The sequence below is a fragment of the Thunnus thynnus genome, chromosome 21 (assembly GCF_963924715.1).
Source record: "Thunnus thynnus chromosome 21, fThuThy2.1, whole genome shotgun sequence".
Classification (NCBI taxonomy): domain Eukaryota; kingdom Metazoa; phylum Chordata; class Actinopteri; order Scombriformes; family Scombridae; genus Thunnus; species Thunnus thynnus.
This window is the reverse complement of record NC_089537.1, coordinates 11,852,158-11,873,945: the sequence shown is the minus strand read 5'-3', so window position 1 is coordinate 11,873,945 and position 21,788 is coordinate 11,852,158. Positions and strand designations below refer to the sequence as shown.

General features: G+C 39.7%; 1 protein-coding gene across 6 annotated transcripts in view; it reads left to right on the top strand.

Annotated features, from left to right (window-relative positions):
* zic4 (zic family member 4) overlaps positions 1-21,788 on the top strand; it is a 112,640-nt gene that overhangs the window by 63,091 nt on the left and 27,761 nt on the right. The window contains exon 2 of one of the 6 annotated variants that reach the window (XR_010925072.1): positions 14,244-16,026. The exons of the other annotated variants lie outside the window; for them this stretch is intronic. The gene's annotated coding sequence lies outside the window, so the exon portion shown is untranslated. Of the gene's footprint in view, positions 1-14,243; positions 16,027-21,788 lie in introns of those variants that run through there. 6 annotated transcript variants of the gene reach the window in all.

Here is a 21,788-nt window from a genome sequence, read left to right as displayed (position 1 = left end):
CTGGATATATATTTAAAACAGGAAGTTATCGTCAGCCTGTGATGTTCTCATTATTGGTATGTTGATCATTCTTTCCCGACTGCCCTCATTAAGTCTGACAAGTCACGCAGTGATTAAAAATTGGAATGCTGCAACAACAGTGTAAGCATTAGGATCAGTGACTGCCTTAACTCCCAGTGACAAGGAAAGCCTGGCCAACGACTCCTCTCCAGTCAGTGGGAAATCTTCAGCCTGGCTGCCTTCTGCCGATTCAAAGCGACAGCTCCTGAAAGTGTAAGAGAGACTGCAAGTCCGGCAAGGGCTTCTGGGGTGGGGGTTGGTTTTTCCACTTCTTGCCTCTATTATTATCTGGGTTTAATCAGCTACAACACTAAGAGGAAAAAGGCTTTGCACACAAGCAAGGACTGCAGCAAAACTACCCCTCCAAAGCATTACTACCACTTTGAATGGAAAATACCGTATGAATGCCTGCACCATATGCTGTTTTTGCAGTCTGCGCCATAACAAATATTCAGGTCGACAGTTGCGAAGACACCAAGCCAGCTTCAGTGTATCGTTGCTTCCTCACTGCAAGCGTAAGTGAGAAAACATGGCATTGAGAGAACGGAAAGATCTGTTTGCATGATCATCGTCCAAGTTCAAGGACTCTTAATTAATCATTTTTGAAGGCGACTTCACAAGTTGGACAATGTGCTGAAGTTTCAGCACAACACAGTATAACTCCAGTGAATGCCAAAAAAGTCAAAAAGTTTATAAAAATAAACAAACATCATATCTCAAGTATTCTTATGCATCAGAGCTTGTTCACAACATGTCTGTGTAATAGTCACTCAAACAAAACACTGATGGATGGATTTAGTTTCTTGTCCAGTGTGGTCTTGCTCAGTTTGTGGGCAAAGGTGATAGATTGCTGGGAAAGAGCCAATGGATAGCAACGTCTCCACCCATATGCTCGCAATGGCAGGAAGCGACTGGGCGAAGGTACAACACGTGCCAGCCAGGCTTTGGCCTGCCACCAGACCCTGTCATCACCCTCACCTGCTGGGAGCAGAAGGCTCCATGCAACTATTAAAATCCAGAAGCTGGAGCTCTGAACCAGGAAACAGACTTTGGAAACAGACACTGCTGTTTTTGACAGAAGCAGTACAAAATCTAAAATCAGGGAATTGGAAACTTTATTTCAAAGGAGATGTAGCAAATATGTGGGGGTAATGCTTATCTTTAGTTAATTTTAGCTGCATAGTTAAATATAGTATTAATAATGTGTAGAGCACATGCAATGCAAATGACGACATTTGTAACTTAACAGCATCAGGAAGCATAATTTTTAATATCTAACTTTAAATAATTTGTATTTATTGTCTAGTGTTGCATTAAAAGACATCCATAAATGAATTTGAAAGTGATAGACTGGTTCTGATATTTGCTTACTTAAGGCCAGTGGATTGTGTGGTTATACAAAAGCCAAAGTGAAGATGCTAAGAATAATAATTTACCCCTGTGATTCTAAAAATCTGATTAAGTTTTGGGCAGAAAACTTTAACATTAAAGGCTGAAATATTTCAGTGTTAATACCCAAAGCAGCAGTTGGTTGATGGCAGCTTGGCTTTCTACTGTTGAAAACCAAATAAAAATGGGGTGCCATCCTGTATCTAACACTTCAGTCAGTTACTGCCCTTCGAAATAAGGCCTTGTTGAGTTCATACAGTGACAGACTGCCAATTAATGATCAAATAAACAGCTCTTGACTAAAATCAGAGAGGAGGCGGAGGTGAAATAAAAGTCATATCTACATATGAGAACAGAACAGAATAATGGATATCCCTATACTGCACTTCCACTATTTATGTATTCAATGAATAGTACTTGCTAAGCATAGCGGCTTGAAGTTCACTGCAGAGTCTTGGGAGACATTTTTGCATTCTTATTTCTGCGTCAACGTTTTTAATTATATGTTGGCAGGGCTTAAGATCTCATTAAATTTGAGAGTATCATTTGGATGCTTGAAAGACAGCTTAGTGTCACTCAGTGCTATGGTGATGGATATAATAAATCCTATGCTTTCTAATCCCGTGATGTTAAATTCATTTTCCAAACCTGCAAATAAATCGCCAAAGACAACCCTCTGAAATGCGTAATAGCAGATGTCACAGCATTCGGAGACAAGTTGGAATACCCTTATTTCACGAGTGTCAGATAAAGACTGAGAGAAGTCAAAAAAGGAAGTAAGGAGGAAACAGATTGCCACCCCGTACCCTCTAAACTAAGATACACTTGTGCACTTGTACATCACCACTGTCAGCTTGTCTTGTGACATTTAGCTTGAATTTGTTTTGTATGGTGATGTGAGTTCATATTAACACTATTGTTCTGTTTTTGGTCTACTGACACTTGTGTTAGTGTATTGCTTATTGCTTATTCTTGTAGCGTAAAAGTACATGCATTTTGGATGCTGCTGCTTCCCGTAGCCAGACACAACAACAAAGATCCAGACTTCTTTAATCACACGTGAACTGATTTATCCTCTTTCTAAGTTGTCTTTTTAAAGGTGTTTATTGATGTTTGCTGATTATTAAATTGTAAGAATGGAAGTATTAAACAATTTAATAACGTCTGTGAGACAAGTGATCTACTAATTCATTGATTGATGACGAAAACTGACATTCCACAAAGTTACAAATTGTATGCACTGGTAGCCTGTAGGAGACTGTCCTACAGGATCAGTAGTTTATGCAAGTGCCACAAAACGTCATATCAACGTTCAAGTGACAGAAGCTTTCTAGCAGCAGTATTAGTTGTGACAGGAGCAAAGGAGGAAACCAGATGACTGCGTAGAGAGGAGGTCAGGGTGGATGAATGGGTCAACCGAACATTGGACTTTAACACAGGAGATTGCTATTCTAGCCTTAACCACATCATTATTTTTGTAACCATGATAATGATCTCCTGACCTTAACAAAGTACTTATTTTAACACAAACCATGGTCTTTTCTCTAAATCTATTCAAGTGGTAAGAGTTTTGGAAGGCACAGACAAATTATGTGTGTGTGTGTGTGTGTGTGTGTGTGTGTGTGTCCAGCCAATTTTTGTCGATTGGAGCATTGGATCAGGAAATGCTTGTATGTGTTGTTCTGGGGAGTGCATGGTCCAACATGCACTCTCCAGAGCAACAATTTTGTTGTTTAATTTGGTGGACTTGTTGGTTAAGATGCAATGTCCACGGTTCAATTCCTGCTGCAGACTTTTGTTGCCTGTCATACCAAAAAATTGTCTAATTATAAAGCTATAAATTATACTGTTTCTTATCAAACACTCACTCACTACAGCCAAGTGGTATCTCTCCTTAATTCAGTGCTTCTTGTATCAAATTCGTTGTGCAGTTAGATAAACAAGAATATGAACAATATTTCCTGAATGAAAGGTCAAGCCCACCCCCTCTCTCAGACTGGCTGGACTTAAGAGAGCCTTGTGATTTTGGTGGTCAAAGTTCAATCAGATAGAACTCAAAGAGAAAGAGGCAAGTTAACTCATGACCAGAAGCAAATAATGTCTCACACACCGCTCATATAAATTAATGGGGAGTGAAATTTGGTGTGACCACATCTTAAGGAGGTAAATTAGGTGAGACACCGCTTGTAAAGAGAAGACCCAAACTTTAATGGCCACTGCAAAGCTTTTTCATCATTGTTTTACCTTTTTGAGGTATTTTTTCCTACTTTGACCAGACTTGCCTGCACTTACTGTATCATATGCTGCACTGACTCCACTGCTGTAAAACTAAAACCACTTGTACTACTAAATAACTTAAGGGGCCTTTTCTGTGCCTGATTGCTGCTTGGTCAACCTTACACCAGCTCATCAGCTGTTTTTTTGTTTTTCTAGAGAAACCATGAACTGACGCCATTGTCTGCAAGAATTCTTGGTAGGACATTTCTGCACCATCCACTTGTTAAATTGAATAGAAGAAGCAGAGACAGAACTGTGTCTGAAGAGCACACAGCAATTAAAAGAATCAAACCTGATTCCCAACATCTGTCTGGTCACATTAGAACGTTTCCGGGTTTCTCAATCAGCGAACAGAATAAGATTAAGGGATTGTACTCATTGAGCCAAGCTCAGTGTTCACTTTGAAATGAATGAAGACTCAACAGGTAATTACTCCACCTGATATTGACACTGGCTATTGATTTTTCCACTTGCAGACTGGAGTAAGAAAACAGTTTCCTCTGATTTTTGTTTGGGATCGTTGATCACCACTTCATTATACAAAACAAGGTGTTCATTCTAAAGCTGCTGCTGTGACAAAACTATCAATATCTAAAATTAATACTTGTATGAAAATAGATTCCTGGAAAATTATGCATTTTTATTATATGTATGGATTTAATGTTCCTCCAGCAGGTCCAGAGGTAGCAAGAGGGGGTAGAGTGATTACATAATGACCTTGACATGCTAATCAAAATGTGGTATAATTATTGTAGTTATGCATTTACCTCTTAATGACTCCTTTTTACAGTATGTTACATATACAGTACTACCACTAAAAAGCAGAGTAAACGTTAGGAAGTTGTACGATAATGCAGTTTTATAATTCAGCCAGAGTCATTGGTTAGTCTACTGCATGCACATGCATCTGCATTGTGTTTTGCCTGCCAGATACACTGTTGTGAATTGACTTTATCCAGTTTTAGGACACATTTTTGCCATACACTCTGTGGATCTTGGTTATTTTTAACTATATCTTTTAACCGGATCAAGATTTTAGTCATTAGACGTGGATCCTAAGTTGTTGTTTATAGTGGTGACAATGTGACTTCGGCTGGCAGCTTGTCTCCCAGCCACACTGGACGTCTACTGACCACAAAACAGCATAGGAGAAACACCGAGTTTTGAAGAGGGACTCTGCTTTGTTCGGTGTTTCTGCCAGTCCTAGTTTCCAGGTCTGTTTGTTTTAGAGAGGGGTAGACCTCTGTGGACGGTTTGGGTCCCGGAGTCCTGACCAGGAAGGCTGGCTGCGGACCACTGTATGAGGAGAGACCGTACTCCTGTGAACAGTGTGGGAATTTCAGCTGCGCGAGTAACTTACTTGTGAATATGCTTTTATTCAGGATTGTGCTTTTATTGAGGATTTTTAGCTTTTAGCACTTTTATGGGCTTAATGCCATTTTAGCAAGGAGGTTAACAAACATGGCTGTGTGTATGGATTGCCATCCTACCTTTGCACATTTGGAGACAGATGTTACCCGACTGCAGGCTGAACTCAAGGAGAAGAAAAAGTTCATCCTGGAGCTATCATCCATAGCTGTAGAGCAGTCAAAACACCTCTCCGTCCTGGAGGTGGCATCAGCCTGTTCTGCCACCCAGACCATACAGCTTTAGCCCAGAATGATGATACTATTATGCTGTGGTCTGGAGGTGAAGCGATCCACTCTACCCTGGGGAAGGACGTATGGCTCAGCCTTGGAGCAAAACCTAAGACCCAAGATTGCTCGACTCCATCCATCCTAGAGCCTTGGGTCCAGATTAAGAACAGTATGCCCTGCCAGGGTAAACACCACCTCCAGCCTCTCTCACAGAAGGTTCTCCAGTTTGGGAATAAATTTCAAGTTCTAGATAATCTGACCTCCCCACCATCCCTGATACATGTTGATCCAGTTGGCTGTCCTCCCTCAACATTGCATAAGCTACTTAAGGAAGCAATGTCTAGACACTGCCAGCACTGAACCAGCCAACGGTAGCTTCCTTCCTGGTGCTGTGTCCTCTGCATTGGGTAGAAACCCCCATCCACCGGTGCATGATAGCCAGGGTGATTCCATTATCAGGGACATCAGGTCCAGCAGGGCTACAACACACTGCTCTCCATATGCCAACACACCACATACTACAGTGCCGCCTTCATCGATGCTGATAGTCAGTGATTCCATCGAAAGGGACGTGAAGTCAAAGCTGGCCATATCCATCTGCTACCTGGGTGCTAAAGTCTCTGACCTAGTTTATGTCATCCCTAGCCTGCTTATAGAACACCCCTCTATTAGAGGGTTGTTGTCCACATTGGCACAAATTACACTAGTAGGCAACAATTCGAACGGATGAAAAGTGATTTTACTTGACTTTTTGAACTTTTAAAAGCCATTGGTAAGAATATTTTCATTTCAGGCCCCATCCCAATGCTCGGTCGGGGGGCTAGGCATTTTAGTAGGCTCTTAAGTCTACATGAGTGGCTTCAGGCTCAATGTAGAGCTCAGAACTTTGGTTTATTTACTGACTTTTAACCAAAACAATATAGAGAGAGCATATTAACCTGGTTTTAGCTACACTCCAATGACTCCCAGTATATCTTAGAATACATTTTAAGGTTCTTCTACTTGTTTTTAAAGCTCTTAATGGATTGGGCCCAGCCTATATGGCAGACTCTGTCATTTTATAATCCTTCACGAGCTCTCAGATCTTCTACTGCTGGGTTTTTAAATACACACAATTATACCCACAAAAAAATAGTCAAGCGCAGCCTCTTTTTTTTTTTTTTTTTTTAACTATGCTCCAAAATTATGGAATACCTTCCCAGGAGCTTTAAGGGATGCGGGCTTTGAACACTTTTAAATGACAGCTGAAGACCTATTTATTAAATCTTGCTTTTAATTAGTGTCATTCTTATTGATTTTTTTGCTATTATTATTACTGGTCTTTGTTTTTTATTTTCACTTTATATATTTTATCATGTATAGTCTTGCCATTGTCTAATTTTTTATTGTTGATTAGCCCTTTTTTAATGTGGTGCATATTTTATTTTTTTATTTTATTGTAAAGCACTTTGAGCTACATCTCTTGTATAAAAAGTGCTCTATAAATAACGATTATTATTACTATTAGACTCTCAACTGTTTTATATGTACAATTTTTGCAAAACAGGTTCCGTGAAAGTGAAGAATAGATTGGTTTTAGTGTTGTTGTTTTTTTTGGTGCACTTATGATCAGAGCCGGCCGAACCAATAACCAATGTAATATCATAATAAGTATAGTGGTTATCAATTGAGTTGTTTGTTCAGCTGCCCTGAGTCAGAGCAATCTTGAGCAGGTGTGTACGTGTATAAGTGACAGTGTGTGTTTGATTTTATTCAAAATTTTAGGTTTGCTTAATCTTTGCTCTCTTTTATAATGATAAAAAACCACCACATGAAATTTAGACTCAAAAAATGAGAGCGACACCTTGTTATGCCCAAGTGATGCTCATGTGATACTAAATATACTAGAATTGGAATAGATTAACTGTTAGCTCAGTAACAATCATAAACCTCACAATCCCTCTTCTCAAAGAGACTTTGGTGTAGTATTTATTTCCAAATAGATAACGATCCCCTGCTGTTTGTTTGTATTTTAGAACATTCCTATATACCTCAGAGAGTGTTTTCTCTCAAACTCCAAAATTAGATCAAAACAATATAAAACACACAATCCCAGAGCCAGTGGTCCAGAAATGCAATAACATGTTTTTTCTCATTCCAGCATTAATGAAGTTCATTCGTAACAGTTTAGTCTAATTCGTACAAATTGAAAGATGGGCTCTGCATAAGCAGCAGTGAACAAGTGCAATGACAACTTCATTACCATAAGTAGAGCTGTGCATCATAAAAATCATTAAAAATTGCTCCCTAAATTGCCATATTAGTTTCTTTATGGGGTAATTTCTACACTACATGCAGTAATAGAATATTTTCTTTACCCTCCAGTGCATATTAAACTCACTTATCTTCCCCTATATCGCTAGGCGTTAGGCATTTTAATGGTGAAATAGGGAAAGTTCCCTCTATTCTTCTCAGGCAAATTTATTTACAATACAAAATTTACACTGGCAAATTCTTTGGAGATGTAAATTGCCATCTGAGAGATTGCCACAACATAATAATCTATTTCTTATTATAAAAAGATCTAAATAGAGCATTACACACAAGAAAAATGTGGAAACTGTTTTACTCAGTGAGGGCATAGCACACAACACCATGGCTTAAAGGATAGGTCAGGTTTGGATGGATGAGGCAGGGAGTTAAAGAACGCCAATAAATGAGTGATAAATGATTCAACTCTGATTAGAAATATTGCTATTTTTCAGTGCTGTCAGTGGAATAAAGGCATCAGCACAATGGACTAGTTACTGCCTTTTTCATAATTGAGACTAGACCTTCTAGCTGTGCCCCACAGCTTATCATTAATCAAGCTGAATGAAGCAGAGGCAATGTGACAGCTTTGGACAGACTTAGATGGGGAAGGCGCTATTTCAGGTATAGCCAGGCAAACCCTGAGAGCCATTCATCCACTCTAGCACTTAATTGTTTTCAGCGTGTTTAAAATTTTTATCTCTGTACTTTCCTCATCGATGTTAATTGAGTCACGTTTCCTTTACATTTGTGTAATGCATACTGTCTTTGAATGAAGTCCCCTTTGGGTCCACTATTGGACTGGTTTGTATCATTCACTACCACTTGGCACCATCTGCATCAGCCATCAAATCCCTGCCGCTATCAACTAAAGACTGCTGAGCTTCCTGAAACATTTACATTTTATCTCAACAGCTAGTAATCGACAGCTAGAAATCTATGCTTCTCTTGTGAGGAAATCCTTGTGTTTTAATTAAAAAACACCAAAGAATATTAGTTTTAGTCTAACTTTTAAGCTGTGAAGTAATAGAAAATCTACAAGTTGACAATGACAGGTTATCCTGTTTTGTCACTAAAAAATCAATAGGGTGGCAGAGTACCAAAGCCCATCATTGTTGAAAAAGATGTTCATTAATTATGTCATTTAATTGGATTTAGGCAGGTGCACAATGAACACCTCAGCCAGGGTGGTCAATGGTGGGAAAAGGCCTGAGCACAACTCCTCTCTTTTTCTATTAGGAACCAGCATGTCCCCTGTCTACTGGAATTGCTGTGCTCTTTATTGATTAATGACCCTCATTTATTACGGAGAAGAAGGCTGTAAGTTGTGCTAAATGTACTATTAATCAACTTTCACCATCAAGTTATGAGGATCTGTGTTGAAAATGCCACTAGAAACGCAGGAGACCAAGTGACTGTTTTCCCTTGGCTCCTATAGCTAGAAGTCTAAGGTGCTGATTTTAACAGGAGTTAAGAGTCTTTCATTGCTCTAATACCTCCTGTCCTGTATAACAAATGTCTTTGTGAGAAACTGAACATAATTCCTTTTGATGGAGCGACCGCCATGTTCTTGCCACCATTCACAGTCAAACCAACTAGAATAATGAAACACCCGTCCACACCCTCAAAGACCATCTATTCATTTCAGAATAGAGCGGAAAAATGCCTGCAGCTCCAAATATATCACAGATAAATCAACAATATTATATTAAGCTGAAAACAGATGAGAGGTTAAAAGACTGCAGGCAAGGCTGCAATGAATTTCAACTCTCACAAGTCTCTACAAGGCTATTATTTCCCACTGAATTGAGACATTTATGACACTTTAAATCCAGCTTTGTAAAAACTACAATTGATCATAATTTCTGAATGCATTGCCTAACATTGTATAGCTAGTACTTACTCCGAATGCATTTGAACCCTTCAAAAGTACTCAAGTCTTTTTTTTCCCCCCGCAGCTGTTACAATGTATTAAAATGCTATGAGCAAGATTTTACAATTAACCTATTAAGCAGACTGAAATTATCAGGAAGTACCACTTAAGCTGTCCTAGTTTAACTGTAAAGGTTATAACTCTAGAAATCACCACTTTCCTTAGATTTGTTATTTTAAGTTAAGAGTTAGGTTAAGAGTTAACTTTTTATTTAATCTTTATCCAACTTCAACACAAAATGACTGTTCTGATTGTAGTTTACACTTCCTTTTACACCAAACTTTGAATGTACCTCTGCCTGGTTAGACCAGCCATCGTTCACTGCCTTCATGACATACAGTAATAGCTGGCGTCCTCTGAGAACCCAGACAGATTTTCGAGGCAAAATCCCATCCTGACTATTGAGACTCAAAAGTCATGGGAGTGTAAAATCAGTTACCAGTCATTTCAAGTTTTTTACATCTACAGTTGCTTGTTGAGCTGTTCACTGGAATAATATTCATTGCGCTGTCTTGGTGCAGAGAAGTAAAAATGCATGAATTCTTTATAAGTAACTATTTCTGCTACGAGCCAAGACGGTAATATTAGTCACATTAAAATGCTGCAGTGATGAGGTGTGGTGTGGAGAACAACTGGGCTGATTTCACGCGTTGGAGAGTAAATTCTGTTATGTTTTGCTGCTCAGTAGTGGTTTGTTTTTGTCTGCTGGGTGTCGCTGTATGGCAGTACTCATTTTCATATCATTGTTCCCATAGTTATTTTGGTCCATAGCATTTTATTTGCATTCATTTTGCAAGATGCAGAAATGTGCCTCTAAACACATTGCACAAGTGTTGAACTGTTGTCTTTGAAATCGATGAGTTGAAGCGATTAGTCAACTAATGATTAGTTGATTGACAGAATCTGCAACTATGTTGTTTCAGTTATTTCCTTTTTTTTTTTTTAAACAAAATGCCAAACATTAGTTGTTTTCCAGCCTCTAAAATGTGAGTAGTTGCTGCTTTTCTTCCTTTTTATATAGTTGTAAATTGAATATCTTTTGGTTTTAAGACTGTTGATTGGACAAAACATTTGAAGACGCCAACTTGGGCTTGGAGTAATTGTGATGGGTACATTTCATACATTAAACAAATCAATTCATTCAATTCAATAAGTGGCAGATAAATCATTTCTTGCAGCCATTAAATCTGAAGAAAATAAAAACTCAAAGACTGACAGACTGCAGCTTGCTACTGTAATCAATTACGTCTCTAGAGGTAAAGCTAAAGGTTAAAGGTAAGTGTAAACATGCTGCTATCTAGTTAAGATCGGGATGTATATTCCCTAAGGGCAAGCCCTGGTGTCACTAACAGGAACAAGGTCAGAGGAAGCCTGGTAGCAGTCTGAAATCACAGGGGAAATGTAAAACTCTATTCCCCAAAATGGCTCCCTGACATGACAGCAACATGACAGGAAACAAGCTGATCTCTGCTGACGTATCCTTCAAATTATGTGGAATTATCTGATTTTTTTTTCCTCTCTTTTTTTTTAAGGACTGTAACCTTCAAGCTCATTTTTAATTTTCCGTGCAGCGCTCACATTCAGAGCACTGGCAGGTGCGCCCGACTCTAGGGCTACAGCATGCATGGCTGAGCTGCGAAAAAAGCAATGTCCCATGATGATCGGGGACAATCCACTGGTTTGTCAAAACCTGGCAGAATCTCTGGCTCCAGCAATAGCACCTTGTTAGATTGAGGTGCTCAATCAGGGGAGTGCTGGAGTGCCCGGCCAGGTTGAGAGTGGTGATTACCGGGGCACGGCTGTCCAAAGCCAGTGAAATGCTCCACCTCTCCACAGGAGGCCCTCTGACATTCAAGCCTGCATTTTCTGAATCAGTCTTGAGTGATTAGGGCAGCGACAGGCAAAAGGACAGATCAAACAATTATTCCTCCTCACCCTCCTCTCTATCCTTTTGACATGTGGCAGAGCAGCAAGAGTGCAAAATCAGAATTTCTACCATTTTTAATCAGTTCTAATAGAAAAGAATATTGAGGTGGTTTTGTCTATTTTATTTATTTATTCAAAAAATGACTGACTTTTTAAAAAAAATCATGTTGATAGGCATAGAATACACAGATCCTTTGAAGAAAAGGATCAGTTTTTTTTAAAAAAATGAATAAAACAAATGAAAAAAAGTATATTCTTTACATGAGCAGCACTGTGAAGTGTAAGTAGTGCTTTAAAACTGTTACGCAGAGGCAATACTTTACTAATCCCATGAGGGCTAATAAGCTCATTCAAAGGCTCATTATTAAAACCAGGAATGTACCTCACTGATGCAACGGTGATGCCTGTGTTAATTTCCTGCAGCTTCCAAAAAAAAAAAAAAAAAAAGAACAATGTGACTGCGCAGACTAAAAGGAAAACATGCAGCTCTCATAACAGGTTGTCCCTCCTTCAACATTTTGAATTATATTCACATAATGTTTAACTGCACTGATGTCTCCTTTGTTGTTTGCTGCTGCGCCGTCTGAGCTGCAGGGACGTTCAGCAGTAAAAATTAGTCAGCGTGAACAGGAGAGAGGGAGTACAGTATGTGTCAGAGCACAAGAGGGCAGTGTAAAATCCCTCTGACAGTCATCCATCCGACTAACTTGCCTCCCACCTGAAACAACAGCCATAAAACCTGTTGTAGGCTGCCAATCTTCAGTGGCTGTTTTCTTCCATAAAGCTCAGGCCTGAGATCTGATTACAGAGGGAAAACTGGACCACAGTCTGCTGCAAGAGACGGGGTGACAAGTCTTGTATAACCGTTCAGCAGGGACTCCACTTTGATCTTGGAGGAGAGGGCTTTCCATCTGTGTGAATGTGTTTTCAGACATAATAACAAACAGTATTGGCAAATTAATAAAAGAAGAAGAAGAAGGAAAAAAAGGAGCAGGCACAATCCAGAGGAAAGACTTCCTCATATCACCTCTGCTTTTGCTGACATCATTCTTTGGGAAGATTAGTAAGAAGGTGATTATGGGTAATGAGTTGAAAAATGTAGAATTCAGAGAATGTTCATAGTGTGGCTTCCTGTGAATGATTTTCGCTCTCTGTGGAGCACTCACCTGCAATGGGGGGAGATGAAACGTGAATACTGTGCATCTCGATACTGTTGAAAATAACTTAAACATCCACATTATCTTCTTTCATGACGACTAAATGACTCACAGCAAAGCATTTGGGTGAACTAATCCTGGTAGGAAATGATATGCTGTATAGGTTTAATCACTTTTGATAAAGAAGGAACTATAATCCAGTTTCAGCAGCTATAAAATGTCATCAACAAAAAAGAAAACCTCACCAAATGATAGTGCTGCAAGCAACTAAAGCTGAATCTGAAAAGCGAAAATGCGGTACGCTATCTTTTGTATTTTGAAGTAGCATATATTGTGTCCTATATGCTTATGTGTGTGTGTGAGAGAGATATTGTAGCTCCATTCCAAAGTGTAGTGTTGAAAGGTGGCCTGGTGCTTCAAAGGCTGAGGGATTAGAATTTTTTTATCCCATAATTAATATGACGGAGGAGAGAGCGACGGCACCTAAAAACTGGACAGAGCCGCCAGTATCCTGCTGTGGCCAAAGAGCACCCCTCTACCCACAATGCACCACAGGCCAACTCCATCAAAGACACAATACCATGTTCACCCCATGTCTTTATTGAATAGGCTTAAGGCTATCTTTCTCTCTCTTTTTTTTTTTTCTTTGCGTACAGTGAATTCAAATGTCTGATTTTAAGACCAAAACCAATAAATACAATACATATGTATCTGTTCTAATCAAATTAAAGGCTTCGCTGTCCCATTAGTGCTTTAAATATATTCTGGGGGAATTCCTGACATGTTTTTTTGGACTTTAACCCTTCCCCTTGATTTCCCACCAAGTGGCGCGTGAGGCCTGATCAGCTGCGTTTTCAGTTTCTTAAGATGAAATCTGTTGAAACTTGAACCTAATCTCTTTTTTTTATCATTATGGCATTTAATAACACATACCGTATGTGCTAACACTGTTTTTAAAAATCCATTTTATAGTGATAACAATATTTCTTTAAATTGAAGAAACCCAAGAAACTGTCTCCCCTCTTTTTATGGCATACACTGTACTGTATATTCTGAATTTGACATTTTATCCTCTACTTATCTCATGCCAGAATACAGGTGAAAGGTTACACAGCTTTCAGAGGGAATGCTGATTTGAAATTGCCAGCAGTTGTTTTGGAGAATTCCCTGGTTGCTTTGAAGTCTGCACCCCACTGAGTGTCCTAACTTTGACACAGAGAGCCATGGCTGCGGCTATTTATACATCTTGTGGGAGAATAGGTTTCCCCCACGTAACAGATTTTTTTTTTTTTTACTCCTTTTTTTTCTGAGGCTATCCCAGAAATTCAGCCATGCCACAGAAATGAGCGGAGGAGTTACTGTGACAATCGAAAAAGGACGCACAATTTCGTCTAGTGTTTGCAGATCATACACGCTGTTGTTTTATGTTGTTGTTTTTTGCCGCTGTTGAGGATTGTAGTTGCGACTTCCATATAGCAAAGTACCGGGGTCACAGTCAGAGAGTCCAAACCAATGCATCTCTTACAATTCTCACAGTCTATTGATTCTCCCTCTGAAATTTATGTTGCTTTTCAGCGGGACCCCCTACTGTGGCCCTCACTGCCTCCCCCACAGGAGGGTCACGGTGACACAAGAGTGTTGGGCCAGATGCCGAGTGATCCCCTCCGATGCACCTCCGCTTCCAAAAGCCACATCCATCGCCAGACCTCATTGAAATACCACACACCAGACCTGAATCACCAGCATCGCCCACTCTCCTGCTTGCAGTTTTTTTTTAAATTTATTATTCTATCAACAACACCAAGTGTAAATCTCCGGAGCAAATGCTCAGAGAAAAAAAGATCGGAGAAGAGAGGAGAACTGGGGGATGATGAAGAGGGAGGGTGGGGGGGGGGATAGAAAGAAAGAAAAAACACAAGTGCAGAACAAAACAACCCAGCTGGTCCACCTTTGCCACTGGAAGCCAGTGAAGTCACCCTGTGTTTTTGTGAGAGTGCGTGTGAACAAAACGGTCTTTGAAGTTGGGTTACAGCACTGTACTGTGGCATCACTACGGCCACTACTAAGCCCCTGCAAAAATGTGCTGGGCGATTATAGAAAATGCTATAGAATCCAGTCATAAATCAACTAAATTTTCATGCAAATGGCCTCCTCCATGGGGCATTTATGTAGTGTGTGTATAGCAGCATCAATGGCGCATAAAAGGCACATTTTGGCACTTAAAAGAGAAATCATTGAGACATCACAGCCCAAATGCACACAGAACCTTCAAGGTCAAACACTGCGAAATAATAAACCACTGACACACAGAGAGAGACACACACACAAACACACAATTGGGAGGTACAACAAGACCGGAGAGTCGTTAAGGCTTTTATCTTCTGGTTGAAGGAGAAAGATCCACCCGACATCCCAGAGGGTACTGATCAATCACGGCCTGACTGGTTCAAACTGTTTGTGCTGGATTCCACATCTATCACCATCCGATGGAGCTCTGTGTCCAACTACAGCACTGAAGAAAAAAAAAAGAGAGCACTTTCAATTAGGGCATGGCGAAATAGATTCACACCACTTGATTTATAGTGCACGACTAATTACACAAGCCTTTTCTTTGCCTAATGCAGTTGAAGCTGAAACTTACCCTCGTACTTAAGGAGGTTATTGTCTTATGTTAAATGGCAGGCTGTGACATAGGCGAGGCCTGCAAGTTTTCATGTCCTTTAGAAAAGCTCTTGATAATGACATGAAGGATAACAATGGACTGAGCTGCTTTGATGTTTCGAAAGAAAAAGAACACTTGTCATTTCTCATGAGTCGTTTTTTAAAAAAAAAATTATTATTTGAAGCATAAATCTACGTTTAGAGCCAAGTGGAAGATGTCAAACAAGCCTACAAACCCTAAATATAAGAGTTAAATACTATTCCCTGTATAATATTAAAATTAACAAACCAGCCTGGAATACTTTCACTTTCAATGATGGCTTCTCTATACTATGCATAAGTGTAGATTATGTCATTTCCTTAAACGTTGTCACTAGCCCATACCTCAGGGGGAAGATAGGGAGCTTAACAATAGGTACAAGCTACAGGCAGAGCACTGGGGCACGCTGAACCTCATGAATATCATTAGCTGTGAGCTGAATTTGTATTACTTTGGGATTACATCTAACCCTGTAACGCAACCTGATTGTGATTGCGAACTGAAAATATGTAATAACATAATCATATGTAAAGCAAATGTAGAAATACAAATCATGTTGTGGCATTAAAACCATCCCAGTTGGTCGGTTCCTGGAGAGAAGGCAGGGAGTCTGGAGTTTCTTTTTTTTCCCCCTCTCTGGAGCATTTATATAGTGTAATTCAGTGCTGTGCTAAAAAAGTGCTAAATACACATGTAAGGTGGAGATACGTTTTTTGTTGCTGACTTTATTGCCTTGCTACAAACAACCTGAAAGCCCCATGTTCCTTAATTTTACAATGAAACGTACCAGATGGCTTTTACAACTTAATTTACCCACTAAGCACACACGTATCCACCTAACATTTCCGTTCTTGCATTTAACACTCTGTAACCGATACAATCTGGAGACAGTTGATCATTTATTTTAATTGAAGCATATTCTTCAAATGGAAAGATCTCGTAATGATGGCATTCTTGTGTTTATGCTCAAATAGCAACAAGGAAGTCAGTTCATAACCTGTGACATCCCCTACACCCAAAGACACTGGATCCCACAGTAGCAGAGGTGGCAGAAGCTGGGTGTCAAGTTGGGAATTTAGACACATTTTCCATCACTGAGCCTTAAAGGATTTCACACTCTCACTTAAGACAGTCTACACCTCTCAATAGGTGCTACATCTAAGATGAGAGATTGTACGCAACGTCGTTTTAAAGACAGACTCTCCCCAGTGACGAAATATCAGGATTTCCTTAAGAGCAAGACTTGTTGCACCGCTCTCTTGGCAGTGATTAGGTCTTTAGACACTCAAACATTATGTGATTATTAGTCAATCAATGTTTTACCATTAACAGACAGTGAAAGCATCCCTGACCATTTAATGGCTTGCTTCCCTTTCAAACCACTAAAAAAAAACCCCATTTGAGGAGGAAAAAAAATCTACATCAAAAGCAGCAATAAGGAGCAATTATATAGAATGCATCTGTCTGAGCCTAAATGACAACTAATCTAAATCACCACATATTTATTGCATTTTTTTTTATCCTGTGAGAACAGGGTATAATTACCATTACACATATACAGTAAAACTATGCTTTGACACAAGCCTTAAACCACTAAATACACTTTTTAAAAAAAACAAAAAACTGCCGTCTCTTAATGATATCAATGTCATGAGACCTGCCAATCAGAAACCCACAAAAATACTGTCAACATCCAGATGGATCTCTTTAGCTTTACCCGCTTTTTTTTCAATTGCGACTTGCGTTTGTAAGAACATCACCAAGATGCAAAGTTTTGAAAAAGGTTTGGATTAAGAACCTGCTCAGACACTGACACGAGGTTCCACTCTGATTGAATTTGAGAGCTGCTGATCAACCCCCAGTTAAGGCCAACTGATCAGGACAGAGGTGTCAGTTCAGAGCTTAGCTGGAGGAGTGAACGCAACACTCCTCCTTAAGCAAGATGAAAGACTGTTCCGCATGATGCGTACCCTCCTTAACACTTTGACGGATGTGATCGACCAACCCCCAAAGACGTGTAGTGACAACAGATGATCTGCTCAGGTAAGCACCATCTTGCTTTTCAAAGTGCTTCACACTGCAACTCATCGTAAGAGGTTGATTTCAAAGTCACTGCTAGTCTGCAGCTCGACAGATTTCCTGCCCATGTGGATATGTGGCGAAGTCACGGATGTCTTGGAGGCACAGGTGATAATAGGGCCTTAATCGCCCTGCTGGTTCTGCTTGTCCCTCTCAATGTCACATATCCGGATGAATGTGGTAAATATCAGCCCATACTTGGAATAATGCCACTTTATCTGGTTTTGTCAGACCAAGGTCTTGGTCACATGAAGTGGGTGAAAGATGAAAGGTGTATATAACATTTGCAATTTTAAAGCCAGTGTACTGCATAATCACCAGGTTAATACTATTTGGATGGTGCAAGTTTGAAACTCTTGGATTAAAAATAAAGCTGAAATGCGAAATGCATATTTTTGCATGCAAGATGTAAAGGCTTTCTAAACGAAAGGCGGCTGCTTTGAGGCTAATTAGCATTTTCGACACAGACAGGTGATCAGAGCAGACAAGTATAGAGATCCACCCTTTGGTCAAAGGGAGTTTTCAGCAGTAATGACATGTGATAGGAACATAATGACAATGATAACAATACAATTGCTATTTTGTCTAAATTTTTTTGCATTTTTGTGCTTTTACACAATATCTCTTAAATCTAAACATCAGTAAAAGCAATTCCCCCAACATGATGGTTTAATGAGGATGGATCTTGGCAGAGGCATGGCGCCCCCATCCCTCTTACCCTCTACCATACTGGCTGTACCTCATCCAGCCATGCCTTACCAGCATCCCCGCTGTTCAATACCGTCTCATTTGTCATGTATCAAACGCAAACTTCAACGTATTGCCCTCACATATGCTGTGGAAGAAGGAGTCTGCTGCAGTGATGCTCTGGCTGCTGTCCAATCCTCAGCTGAATAAACACAAGGGCCATTTGCAGGTTGGCAGACAGCGAGATGTTTGTCTTTCAAGGCAATCCACCTCCCTCCTCTTACTCCAGTTACTCCAGTTGACCCCTTCTCTCCGAAACGCAAAGGTGAAGAGACGCCAAGAGCTTAGAACCGCACAAGTTAGTGTGATTGGCTGTGTAACTTTGGAAGTCCACAGCATTTATGGAGTTTGAAGTGTCAGGACAAGATTCAAAGTTGTGGGAAGAACGATGCAGAAGTGAAGAGAAAAAAGAAAAATGTCAGACTTTAGAGGACATTAAATCAAAGGAAGCAGATCAAATAGGATTAAATAGATGGTTATGAATGATGGTTCACTGTAATAACAAATCAGATCTGCAGACAGAGATTAAAATAAAATCTAAATATTGATACTCATGTTAATTAACCAATTACACATCTATAAAGAATCCTGATATTTGATTATAATCGTATCATCAAAGGCCGTGGTAGCCCCAATCCTGTCTCCTAGAGATTACATTCATATGCTACTAATTTTTTTTTTTTTTTTTTTCCAGTTATGTTTTGAGGGAAACGTAATTGCTACCAAGGATGTTGACTTTGGAGACCAGGGTTTGCATCCTGAGTGAGGTTTAGAAAACAAAAGCACTTCAGTTAAGGTTAGGAAAAAGTCATGGTTTTGGTTAAATGTTAATAAAGTGTTTCAGGTCATTGTTGACTTTTTAGTATTTAACCAAGATCATGATCTTTCCTTAACCTTAACCAAGTGCCTAATCATAACCATAAAAGAGCTGAATCCTGCTTTAGTCATTATGAGCACATATTGTGGGAAACAAAGATGAAATGGAAAATGTTGTCATTGAACATTTTGGATCCTGACTCACCAGATAGATTCATTAAAAACTTTTCCTCATTATTTTGTTTTAAAGTGATCATATTTGCGGTTGCAAATAAACATAATTTCTAGGAGACAAAGTCGGGTCGCCCCCACCACAAACTGCACGCACATACAGTATGTACATACATTTGTGTGTGCTGAGCATAAACTCAATGTTTCACTGATGTGTCCCTCTCTGTAAACTCCACCGCATTTCCAACAGCTCGCAGGAAATCTCTGAAAAACATGAACATGGTAAATGCAGCTCAGTCTAACCACCCAGAAAAATGGGCACAAGAAACAACAAATCCTAAAACAAATGCTGCTCTAAAGACACTGTCCTATTGTGTATTCATGACCAGGCTCTTGTCTTTCACTGACACAAAAGCAAGCAGGGTCTGCTGTTTCAGTCAGTTTAAACAAATAACAATGATGCAACAGGAGTGCTTCCAGTGAATGTGAAATGCACTGTTGAATCACCAGTGGAGGCCCCCCAATAGTTTGCCACGCATCACAACAGCCAGGACAGGCTCAATATTAACATTTCCTTTTGACATGTGGCAAAAGGTTTTCTTTAACCCACGGAGGTTGAATGGGAATCAGTGGATAATAAGAAATTAAAAGGTAAAGAGGACACAAGGGAAAGAGCGAGAGAGAAAGCCAAATCCTAGCCCCAGGGCTTAATGTTAGAACACAATGGCCGCCAAGGCAGTAAAGGAGTCGACATTTCTTATTCGCCCCCTCCCTTGGTGCCACCTGCATTACAATTAACCTCATGGCAACCTTGAGGTCTCTGATTAGTGATGGCCTATTGTCTCGATCCCATTAATGCTTGGCCCCCACTCTGCCCTCAGCGCACTCACATCAACAAATCAAACCCAGTTTCCGGCAGGGTCTTTTACTGCAGGGAGCTGGCCTCTAATATGGGACGGCTAACTAAGGGATGGCTACAGAGGGGGCCTGCAGAAAGCTGCTAGAGGTACCTGAGAGGCTGGGTAGCACTGAAACTTGAGTAAAAAGAGTATCCCAACATGTAACAATATTCTTTGTATTGACAGATGCCAAAAGCTGCTATATTCAGTTCCAAAAGTTGCAGGAATCAACAAAAAAGGGAAGAAAAACTGGACTATTAGAGCAGGAAATAGTTGCTTTCCTTTTGACAGCCACACTGACAACTGCGAAATACAAATGTAAAAAAATAAAAACTGACCCAAGCAGCCTAAGCTTTGCACCAATGATACTCAAGAGAAGTGAAAGACAGAAGCGTGAGCGTTGGAAGAATTAAAAGCACGCCAGATGTTGGGAACCCCTCGAGGAATAAACCGACACATTAAACATAATATCACCTCATGCACTGGAGTGCAATCACTGGTTCTCTCCGGGGAGCTGTTACACTATGTGTTGCTGCCACAGTTTAAATCTCAAGAACCAGAAACTAATGCACCGCAGACGGGTTTGGCCCACGCAAAGAGTACACTTGGGAACACAGACAGACTTGGGAGCTCCATGTAGAATGGAAAAACTATGACTTGATTCTTGAACTCGGCATAAATAGAAACAGAGTAGTTTTATCTGATATCACCAGGGAGATAAGCATCAAATCGTTTTATGTATGTATCAACACAGTAGTCAGTAAATCTGCCTTTAAAGTGACTTGCCTCTTTCTTAAATTACACATCTCAGCTTAGGCACCGGGGGACAGATAGGGCCAAATTATTCACACCGCATTAATAATAAGACTCAGAGGCATCAAGTATACTTAAAACAGGTGTGTGAGTTTTAACATGACCATATTATTCTTTCATCAACAAATGCTAATCATCATGAGTTAGCACTAGCCGCAAAACATCATAAATCACATGATCAGAACAACCATTTGTGAGCTGTAATGCACATTTAGAACTTTAAAGATACAATCGATGGACGGAGCTCTTGCAACTAAAAAGAAATAGCTTAGAAGCTGAATGTTACAAGTTTTTGTTGACAGCGATGGGTTGAAAATGGAGAACAAATTACAATAATGTCATCTTTATAATAAATTGTAATTACTGTCATTATTATACTGTAATTATTGTAAATACTGAATGTTTAGTATTCATGTGTGCAGATGAGTTATAATTAGTTGTCCCGAAGTATTAAGCTTAATTTTCATTATAAATTAAGAATCGCTGCACATCGATATGAAGATTTGATCACTGTGAGTTTGTGTGTGTGCGTGTGTATATGTTTAATGCTTCATATATCCATTCTGCTAACAAAGCACTGTTCATGCTAAACCTGCAAGGAACATACTGTAGATTTAGTGTGAGAACTGGATCCAAGATGGCAGCCCATTCATTCCAATTAAGTTTTCTCACAGTCTAAGGACAGAGGGTGGCGTATTTTGTGCACATTGTGGAGAACTTTGAGGCAAATTTGTGATTTTGGGCTTTATAAATACAACTGACTTGACTTGCAGCAGATAACTTGCATACAACTACTGTCTACTGATATTATACATACGCTCAGTTGTTTGCTGCCTCACTGAAATCCATATTTGCTTGAAAATTTGTGCCACTATTTAGCCCATAACCTTCTTC